This window comes from Pyxicephalus adspersus, chromosome Z, assembly GCF_032062135.1.
Source record: "Pyxicephalus adspersus chromosome Z, UCB_Pads_2.0, whole genome shotgun sequence".
In the NCBI taxonomy this organism is placed as follows: Eukaryota; Metazoa; Chordata; class Amphibia; order Anura; family Pyxicephalidae; genus Pyxicephalus; species Pyxicephalus adspersus.
In genome coordinates, this window is record NC_092871.1 from 7,759,827 (window position 1) to 7,769,902 (window position 10,076).

At 39.3% G+C, this 10,076-nt stretch overlaps 1 protein-coding gene across 3 annotated transcripts in view; it reads right to left on the minus strand.

Moving 5' to 3' along the window:
• Positions 1-4,688, minus strand: part of LOC140343572 (carbohydrate sulfotransferase 4-like) — a 13,471-nt gene extending 8,783 nt beyond the window's left edge. Inside the window, exon 1 of one of the 3 annotated variants that reach the window (XR_011923371.1) lies at positions 4,589-4,688. The gene's annotated coding sequence lies outside the window, so the exon portion shown is untranslated. The remainder of the gene's footprint in view (positions 1-4,588) is intronic. The other 2 variants (XM_072430281.1, XM_072430283.1) reach the window with 2 other exon arrangements.
• Positions 4,689-10,076: the final 5,388 nt, after the last annotated feature.

The window sequence follows — 10,076 nt, forward strand, 5'->3', positions numbered from 1 at the left end:
CTATACGATCGTTCGTAGATATCGTGCAGGATCGTTCGTCGTTCGTTTTCCAACGATAATAATTGGAAGTGTGTACGTAGCTTTAGTTTGCTTGCAAGCAATTAACAAATACAATATTGACAGACAATCACTGAAAACTACCAATTCCAGTAACTACTTGTACACCTGTCAATGGGTAGTGCGGCCCACTCTTCCTGACCAACCTGTCCTAGTCAGGATGTCAAGATTGAAGTTGCTGTCTCAAGACTGCCTATTTCAGTTCTTTCTATAGAATCTGTTTCATATCTGCCACTCCAGAATAGTCCAATGTTAAGTTCTTTGCCATTTTGTGTTTTGGGTATTGGAGGTATTTTGGAGGATCCATGACCTTCTACTTAGACAGAGCTTTGAAATAATAGGCATTGTGTTTCACTTCTCGAGATTTTGTTGTTCCCTGTTTGGTCCTGAACAGTGGAGAAATCCAAACAAGTTGTAATTTAATTTTTTGTAATGATTGTTTTTGGTGAAAAATCAGTAAAAATAATTTTTTAGTCCATTTCAGGAACCAGGGAAAACATTAGAACTGTCAATTTCATTTTTCTGTTCCAATCATCTCTGTGTTTGAGAAAACGGCTCTCGCTGTGATTTCACTTGGTTAACAGTCACAATTTGTGACTATAATTTAAAGCGAATGTAAACCACCCTATTTATAAAGTAAAAGTGATCTTTTTTTTTTTTTTAAGGCAACACCCTTTTTTTAAAAAAGAAATGACTGCAGCACTTTCCCCTTCTGTCTTGACTGCTGCTGTGATCAAGACAGAATGGGTGTGCAGAGCCTCCTGGGTTACCTATGTCATGCATCCCAGGAGGCTGCAAGATCGGGCATGCGCAGAAGGAGCCTTTTCTTTAATGGGAGAAAAAATATGCCGATCTCACACATGCGCAGTGTGGCACTCCTTTTTCCCCATCTGTGTAACCCGGTCTCATGCCTGCGAAGGCCAAAGAAGATGACAGTGCCCCGCGTTTCCTCTGAGCCGAAGGAGGACACAGGGATGACACAGGACCGGATCAAAGAAAGGTTCAGATTGATCGGCGGATCTGCAGGATTAAAGGAAAGTGTGTTTTTTGTTTTAGCTTAGTTTCACTTTATTATAATATAAAATGCTATCTGTTATTATATTAAATAATTAATGTTTGTGACCATCTGGTATTATATTATAGAAGGCTGCACTGACATTATATGATTGAAGGCCTCAACTAAAGACAAAGAAAAGTTGGCTACAGTCCGAACTGTTGTCCGAGAAACATCTAGCTCAGTGTTTTCATTCTTTTTAACATGGGGAACCCTTGAAATAACTTTCAGGTCTTCAGGGAACCTCTTCTATATTTACTATATCCACAGATCACAGTATACAAGTGTGGTGATCAGTGAGAGAATTCCTGATAAATTGCTGGCCAGTGTGAAGAATGTCACCATTACAGATAACCAAAAAGTGTAACTTAGTCTGACCTGAGATGTGCAAACTTCTCACTGCTCAAGAAACTCCTAACAAACCCTGGAGGGACCCTGGTTGAGAAACACGGATCTAGCTGATTGGAGATGGCCTTATAGCATTTGTCTTCAACATACTTTCCTATAATTCTCTTTCCAATCTCTCTAGACAATTTCCTCCTTTGCTTTCCCTGGTCAGTGTTCCACGTGGGACACAATAATACCAAACAGAATATGACCACTTGTCTCCATTTCAGTAAAAAACAAATAGTTTGAAAAATCCAATTATTTGTGATCTTTTCTAAGAGTACATACGTCACATATCCCAGGAGGCTTCGGGATGTTTCTTCCGTTCCATTCCTGATCTCTGACATGTGCAGAAGGAGCTTTTCCCCGCAATTAAAAAAAATTGACAATCTCATGGATGCACAGTGCGTTTTTCTGATTTACAGATGGATTCATCACCCAAACGCACGCCTGTACAGTGCAAGATCGGGTGACGTAGGCAGAAGAAGATGGGGGTGACTGACGCTTCCAGGATATTGCAGGACCAAATCAAGGCCCGTGATGGAAAAATCGTGGGCTCTGTGAATGTAAATATAAGTGGTATTTTGTTTATTTTTATGAAAGTTCTGCTTTAGACACACTCTGTCATTGGTACCGGCATCTTCACCTGGTCTTTCTCCGGGTCCAGGATCTTCGGCCATCTTGATTAGCCAGGCCGGAATAATGTAACTTCCATGCACGTGCATGTCAGTTAATTAATTCCCAATTGACTGGGAACTGTACACCAAGTTGTGAATGTGCAAAGCAGTGTACATTACAGAAATTAATGTGAACAAGCAAACAAGTTTTATTGCAGAAAGGACATTGCCTGTCACCCGTGCATAAACAGCTTGTCTGCTTGCCTTTTACATCGACCACTGCATATTACAATGGGAGAATGGCTCTCCCGGTGTAATGAATGGGCTCTGGTGTCCTGCCTCTGCATTGTGCACACAATTACCATAGCTTCTGATAAAGTGCTGGTACAGCTGTCACACTAACAATGGGCCCTGCTTGGTTCACTACACTGGAAAAGGCAAGCTCTGGCTTGCTAATGAAAGCATTTAGTATATGTATTCATGTTTTATTCCCTGATCCATATTTAGATATCAAGTTACCCCATAAATTAGGATGTCCTTTGTAACAAGTCTTGTGTCATGTGATTATTTTAATAAAAAATGTTGCTGGAATATGCACAATGACACTAACTTGGGCTCCTAAAGCAAAGATATGGCTCAGCTGTGCAGAGAAAGAAATTAACAAAAAGGTTCATACCCCATCCAATACATTGGCCCTGATTTATGAAAGTTCTCCAAGACTGGAGACTATCATTGCGTGAACCTGGGTGATCCAGCAAATCTGAAATGGATTAGGCCCAGGTTTGAAAATATTCCAGGTTTGCTGGATCACCCACATTCTCCCATGATAGTCTGTCTTCTCCAGTTATGGACAGCTTTAATAGACTCATTATATTGCACATTGAATAGGCTATCAACCCACCCCAACAGACCTAAAATAAGACCTGTGGCCCCAATGCAGCGCCACATGGTGGCATATTGATTCAGTGCATTAGGGTGCCATTTTAAAAAAGCACCATGGTGGTGCATGTTACCACAATGCATCAATCTGATAGGGGCTCGGAATCCCCTGAACCCATTACAGATCTTCTGCTGAGTTTATTTATAAATGTCAAATACAGAGCAAGCCAGAAGAGGCAATATCACAAATTAAAAACATATCCTTGGTGGTGCCCCCATCCCCGCTGTTCCAGGCACTGGACCTCTAGTTCTATCAACCATACACCATGGGGGCAACTGCAACCCTGCCGGCAGTACTTAGAACAGTAAACTTTTTTTTCACCATGGTGCAGCCCTGCAACTTCTACTGTAATAGTTTATAGTGCAGCATGCCAGGTCCATGTTTATAGCTGATTGAGCCATAATTAACTTACAGATAAGTGGTGGCCATTACAATCTTTAATAAAGAATGGATTTGATTGGCTACTGATCATCTGGTTATCACATTCTTGCATAAATACAAGACAAAAAATAAGAAATATAATCCCCCATGGTGACACACACAGTTTATAGGAGGCACGCAAGTGCTTTCAATCAGCTGTGACTGCAGATGAACTCTCAATGAAGTTTCTCCATTGCGAGTTCATCTGTAGTTCCACTGTTATTAACCTCTAGTGTTCCGGGGTCGCAGTGGAACTGCAGATGAACTGGGGTCATTTCATCTGAGGTCAGTTCCCACAGTGACCAGGCTGTACTTATCATTGATAAGTACAGTCCGGGGAGCGTGGAAACTTGCGGTTACAGCTGATAGAAGGAGTGCTTTCAATCAGCTGTGACTGCAGATGAACTCTCAATGGAGTTTCTCTATTGAGAGTTCATCTGCAGTTCTGTTCCCGCGGTCATCGGGCTGATAAGTACAGCCCAATGACCGTGGGAACTTTGCCGCCTTAGCTGATTGGAGGAGGCACGCGAGTGCTTCCAATTAGCTGTGACTGCAGATGAACTGCTGTTCCGTATGTGTTCTTGGATAGAGACTCTCTATCCAAGAACACATATTACAGTTACTCTAGGGCTGCAAGAGCAATCAGGGGATTGTGGAAAAAAAACAGAATTCCCCCCATAGACTTTATTGGTGTTCAAATTTGGCATTCAAAAAATATCGGGCTTTTCGATCAAATAGCTGCCGAATCGAACACTCATCTGTACGACCAACACTTATAAACAGTAATCTATGCTCTGACTTTTAGAAATTCTATGACCAGCAAAGTGTTAAAATTCATAAAACAAATAATACCAGCACATAATGCCATCCAACCATTGCTGGGAGGACCAAATAATCTATTACTATTTTTAATATTATTACCAATCAAGCAGATATTGCAGCCGGGTATTATTGCTGTGAAAGTTAAATTATCTCTGTAAACCTTCACACTCTACAAAACATAAAAACATAAAACAGAAATTTTTCCTTCTCATTTAAGAAGTGGCTATAGCTGGCTGCTGTATTGCAAGGAGCATTTCTTAAGAAAAAAAATTAAATAAAAAAGGTACTTACATTAAAGAAAGGAATAAGTTCAGGTTTATCCCGCAGAGGCGCATTGGTCATTCATGTCTATTCTTCCTGGCCTGAAAAGTTTATTTAGCAGTTGGAATAAAGCCGTCCAATCAATACTCATGGAGAGATAAGTCTTATCAGCAGCTCCTCAGTATAAACAGCTGCTATAGAGGAAAGTTACCGCATTTTTCTAAGGACTTGGTTTGTCTACTAATTTTTTTTAAAGCAGACAGTGCAGTAAAAGTCTTCAAGCCACTTTATTATAGCTCAGCTCGTTTATTCTGGGAGAGGGTAAAAAATGGACCAATCAAATGTTTAGCATGCACATATGCTCAGGAGGACGGAAGCAGGGAAATGAATACATTAGGCTAGGTACACACAAGCAATAATTGTCGTTTGAACAATCCACGATATTCCCGATTATTTTGAACGATCGTATTGTGCACAATTCTGTACATGCTGTAACGGTATGAACAATCAAATATAATCCACCAATAATGTACACACTGGGAACGTTCGTTTGAACGATGCTGGAAGTGACATGTACAGGAGAAAGTGTATCACAGAACAATCCACAATCACTGAACGACTGTACACACAATAGACTACGAACGATCGTCACCGATTTAGATCCGCCGGAACGGTTATTCGTTTCCTCGAATAACCGTTTCCTCGTTTGTCAGCGTTGTTGACCAGTCATTGTGCACTTTTTTTGTTAATTATTATCGAACAATCTTTCGTGGATTGTTTGTTTCCAACGACAATTATTGCACGTGTGTACACAGCCTTAGTCTATTACTGCTTCTTAACTGTCCAATCACAGCCTGGGGGTGGGGAGCTGGCCGACTGGTAATTCCTAACTTTCGTGGAGAAAAGTCAGGTCACCAGCTTTGCTTTGGGGCAGGGCTTTGTAAGTTAAATGTCTGGAAATGTATTTATATTATGACAGTAGGTCCTATCTGTACCATATTCCAAATATCTGATAAACCACCACCAATCAAATTAAAGGAACTTTTAGGATACATAAAATACCCACTCAGAACTTTATTACAACATATTCGAAAACATATAAAAACATACACAACCACAATCGTGTATTTTATGTGATATGTGTTTCTCAACACGTTTCGCTTAACTGCTTCATCAGGAGAAACACCATTTAATGAATCTACAATTTAGAAGACCACCATAATAACTCCTATATTAATATTATTACTACTGCAAATACGCATACATGTAACAAAATGACCAAATGCAGCAGTACCTTATGCCTTATATACATATCACATTTACATGCCTGGTCACAGGTATATATGTTATTGTTGGTGTATTGTTATATTTATACATGTATTATTATTATTAAGTTCTATTATATGTATTATTATGTATTATAATCTCATATATGTATGAGATTTTGCAATAGTAGTTAATATCATAGTCTGCCTAATTGTAGATGCATTGAGTGGTGTTTCTCCTGATGAAGCAGCTATGTGAAACATGTCGAGAGACACAAGTTAAATCTATGTAACAAAAAATACACAATCAGGGCCATATATGATTTTTTTATGCATTTTTAATTTGTTGTAATAAAATTCATAGTTTATGTACCTTAAAAGTCTCTTTCATGTGATTGGTGGAGGTTTACACAATTCTTGTGTATGTGAAGCAGTTCCGATTTATACAAGAATTGAGCTTTACACCAGTAATCATCATAAATCAGTCGCACCAGTCATACATTACAACAACATAAATGTAGCTCAGACTATAAAGCAACATAAACAGGAAGCAAAAATTAAAGTTAAATAACTGTTCATTTTTATTATGTTTCCTGCTTATAAAAAAGTGTTACTTGTAACTTTTAACAATCCTGCAAATTTTACGTATTTTTAGTTACCTAAACAACAATTTTACTCATCTCTAAAAATGTATTTGTTTCTTAATATCTCTCCTTCGTTCTGTTGTTCTTGCTGCGGGTTCTTTTTCCCATGGTTGTTGTTTAGCTTCTTTCTGTTATTGTGTAAATGACTGCCAACTGTGCTCTTGTGTTGTCATCCGGTCACATGCGCCAACAGGTGATTTCAATTTCAGCGTTATCAAGATGTTGGTCCATGTGCACCCAATGCTGGAATGAGCACATAAATAGAAAATGGCCTTAAAAGAGACTTAAAAAAGCAACTTTTATATAAAAATGAATTTTGTTTGAAACATTACACATTAGCAAGGTAACTTTCAGCTAGATAGGGATTAGATCAGCCCCAAAATATATGGTGACCTGTAAAATGCAGAGTATGTTTGTTGGGCAGCCAGGTCCCTTGATAAACTCAAAAGTAAAACCTGATAATAAAAAAATTATGATCAGGAGGTTGTTTATTGCAGGAGGAACAGGCAATGTCTCTTCTGCAATAAAATAAACGTAATTGGCTTTATACAGTCTCATTTATAGCATACACTGACCTGTGCAATCCTAGCATATCTGGCTGCCAGGAAAGAATAAACTTTCATCAATTTACGCATGAATTGCGTCGTTTCAACCTGGCCAAGATAGCCGAAGATCCCAAACCAGGAAAAAGACTAGGTGAAGATGTCGGCACCAGTGGAGTGAGGAGAGGTTAATTATAACTTTGTGAATTATTAGGTAAGTTTATTTTATTGCAATAAAGACACAGCATGTCCCTTCTGCAAGAACCTTCTAAAGAACCTACCTGTTTGCCCATTTTCCTTTGTTAGGATTCGTTCTGCTTCAATAGATCTAAATATTAACAAATGAAAATGAATTCAAGATGTATCAGGAACACAGTTAAGTTGGGTTCACATTTGTGTGGTGCAGTAACAAACGATAGTGTGCTGTGGTGTAATTCATTCTGAATAGCACCCCAACTCACTATTCTAGCCAATCAGTGGTGCTCTCAGAAGAGAAACTTGATCGGGCAGCATGGAATTTTTAATTGATCATAGCTCTCACACCTCTCAATCAATTTTAATTGAGAGTTCACTCCAATGAAAATATGGCAATCAATCTGCATTTTTTCAGTTACACAGAATGGATGCAAAGGATTCGACTCACTTCCATTGCTATGTGTGGTTGTACAATCTACTGATATTGGATTGATAGGTGACATTAAATCAAACAATTCGATCGAACTGAAAACCAATCTAGCTATGGATAATTTGTATACGGTGAGTTTAGGATAAATCAGGAACCAGGCAACACACCAGACAGAGCCATGTATATGGGAAGCACCATTAACCATGGGTCTGACACGTGCAGCAACAAGAATATGGTATGGAATCACCAATATGCACAAGAGATCAGTCTGAATGTTAACAGGCAACCAGAAACATAGAACCTGCATGTGTGACGACCCAAAAACTCAGCATGGGAATAGTGGGAATCCCTCATGATGGGCACAGCAGGTGTACAGACCTGGAAACTCTGCTCAGGTATGGTATGAATCCCTCGTAATGGGCACATCTGGTGTTCAAACCTAGGAATTCAGCACAGAGATGGTAGAAGTCTGGTATAATGGGCACAGCATTTGTACAGATCTGGGAACTCAGCCCAGGGATGGTTGGAACCCCTCCTAATGGACACAGCGGTGTTCACTCCTAGGAACTCAGCCTGGGGATGGTGGAAAGCCCCCATAATGGCCACAGCAGGTGCACAGACCTGGGAGTTCAGAATAGGGATAGAGGGAGCTCCTCGTATTTGGCACAGCTGGTGTTCAAACCTGAAAACCCAGCCCAGAGATGGTGGAAAGCCTTCATTATGGGCACGCAGTAGTACAGACCTAGGTACTCAGAATAGGGAAAATGGAAGCCCTCATAATGGTCACTGCTAGAGCTCAGATCTGGGAATTCAGCTCAGGGATGGTAGAAGTATGTTATAATGGGCACAGCAGGTGTACAGGTCTGGAAACTCAGCCCACGATAGTGGGAATCCCTCATAATGGGCGCAGCTGTTGTTCGAACCTGGAAACTCAGCTCAGAGATGGTGGAAAGCTCTCATATTGGACACAGCAGTAGTACAGACCTGGAAACTCAGAATAGGGATAGTGGGAGCCCCCATAATGGGCAGAGCTGGGGTGCAGACCTGGGGATTCAGCACAGAGATAGTAGAAGTCTGGTATGACGGGCACAGCAGGTGTATAGAATTGAAAATTTAGCTCAGGGATGGTGGAAAGTCCCCGCCTTTAAATATGACTAACTTCTATGATAACATTTTTACATAACTTCCTCCCAAGACTTTTATCAAAATTTTATCTAATGACTTTAGTGAGGAAAATTAATAAATCCTGGCTAAAGGTTGTGTTTCATGTTCGTGTTCCTTATTACACAGTAACAATACCATTTAAATGCAATTGTGATAAAATATTTTGTGCATATTTCCTGCAGAGGATTCTGGTAATAAATAGTTTATCAAAGTTTGGACATTGCTCTAAACCTCAATAACACGTCTGTTAGCACAGAGAATGTTAGCTGTGCAGAAATCCCTTAATGTACACAATGCCATGCAATGCCTCTGCCTCTCCCTTTGGCTATAAAATATCTTCTACCTTTCACTTGTTAATTATCAACTTTCATCTCTTGAAAAATCCAGAAAAGCATTGGAACACCCAAAATTATGGACAGGAAGTTAGGAATTGTGGTAGGGGCACCGATAATGCATATCTAATAACTATAAGAAAAACCCTTTAATGTTTGATTCTAGAAGTTTGATATACCCACATTTGTTAAATCAGGACAGAATTGTGTTCCTTTCCTAGGAAACATTTGCTACATTTATCATCATTAGGAAGGAGCTTGTTCTACCTTTCTCAAGTCCATTTCTGCAAATAAGAACCCTGCCATTAACCTGGTTAACTTTTTAACCCAACTTAACAGCTTTCCATTTACGTGAAGGTTTTACGTCATATTTGTTGTTTCACATAACTAGCAAGATAACATTTCAAAACAACAATTAAAAGATTACCTAACAGATCATACCTCGAGGACCTATTAACCTTCAGACACAAAACATATCTATATCAATACGTGGTATAGAACTAAACATTAACCTTTATTGTAGCACCAACTTTTACATCCGTCCTCTAAATTATTTTATTGGTATTTTCAAAAGCCAGTTTTTTGGAAGAATGCGAAGATACACATATGGGTTTATGCAATTATTTTTGGTCTTCTTGGTCCAAAAATGGGGTGGGTGGTGCTTTGTCTACATGTTTGGTAGTATTAGGTGACCCTCTTTCTTTCAAAGTTGTAAGGCGTGCTCAGAATCAGGGAAGGTTTTGGTTTACCCACTATGGACTTCCTTGCTCTTAAATGTTGGACAAGGTGTTCTTCTCCTGTGTTAAAGTTTACAGTTGGGTATGCAGGTTTGTCATCTAAAACCTCTACGTATTGCACAGTTCTATGTAATTTGTTGGCATTTTATCAAAAAATTATAATATTAATGAACGTCATTATACTTATGATAGGATATGGCTGAGCAATC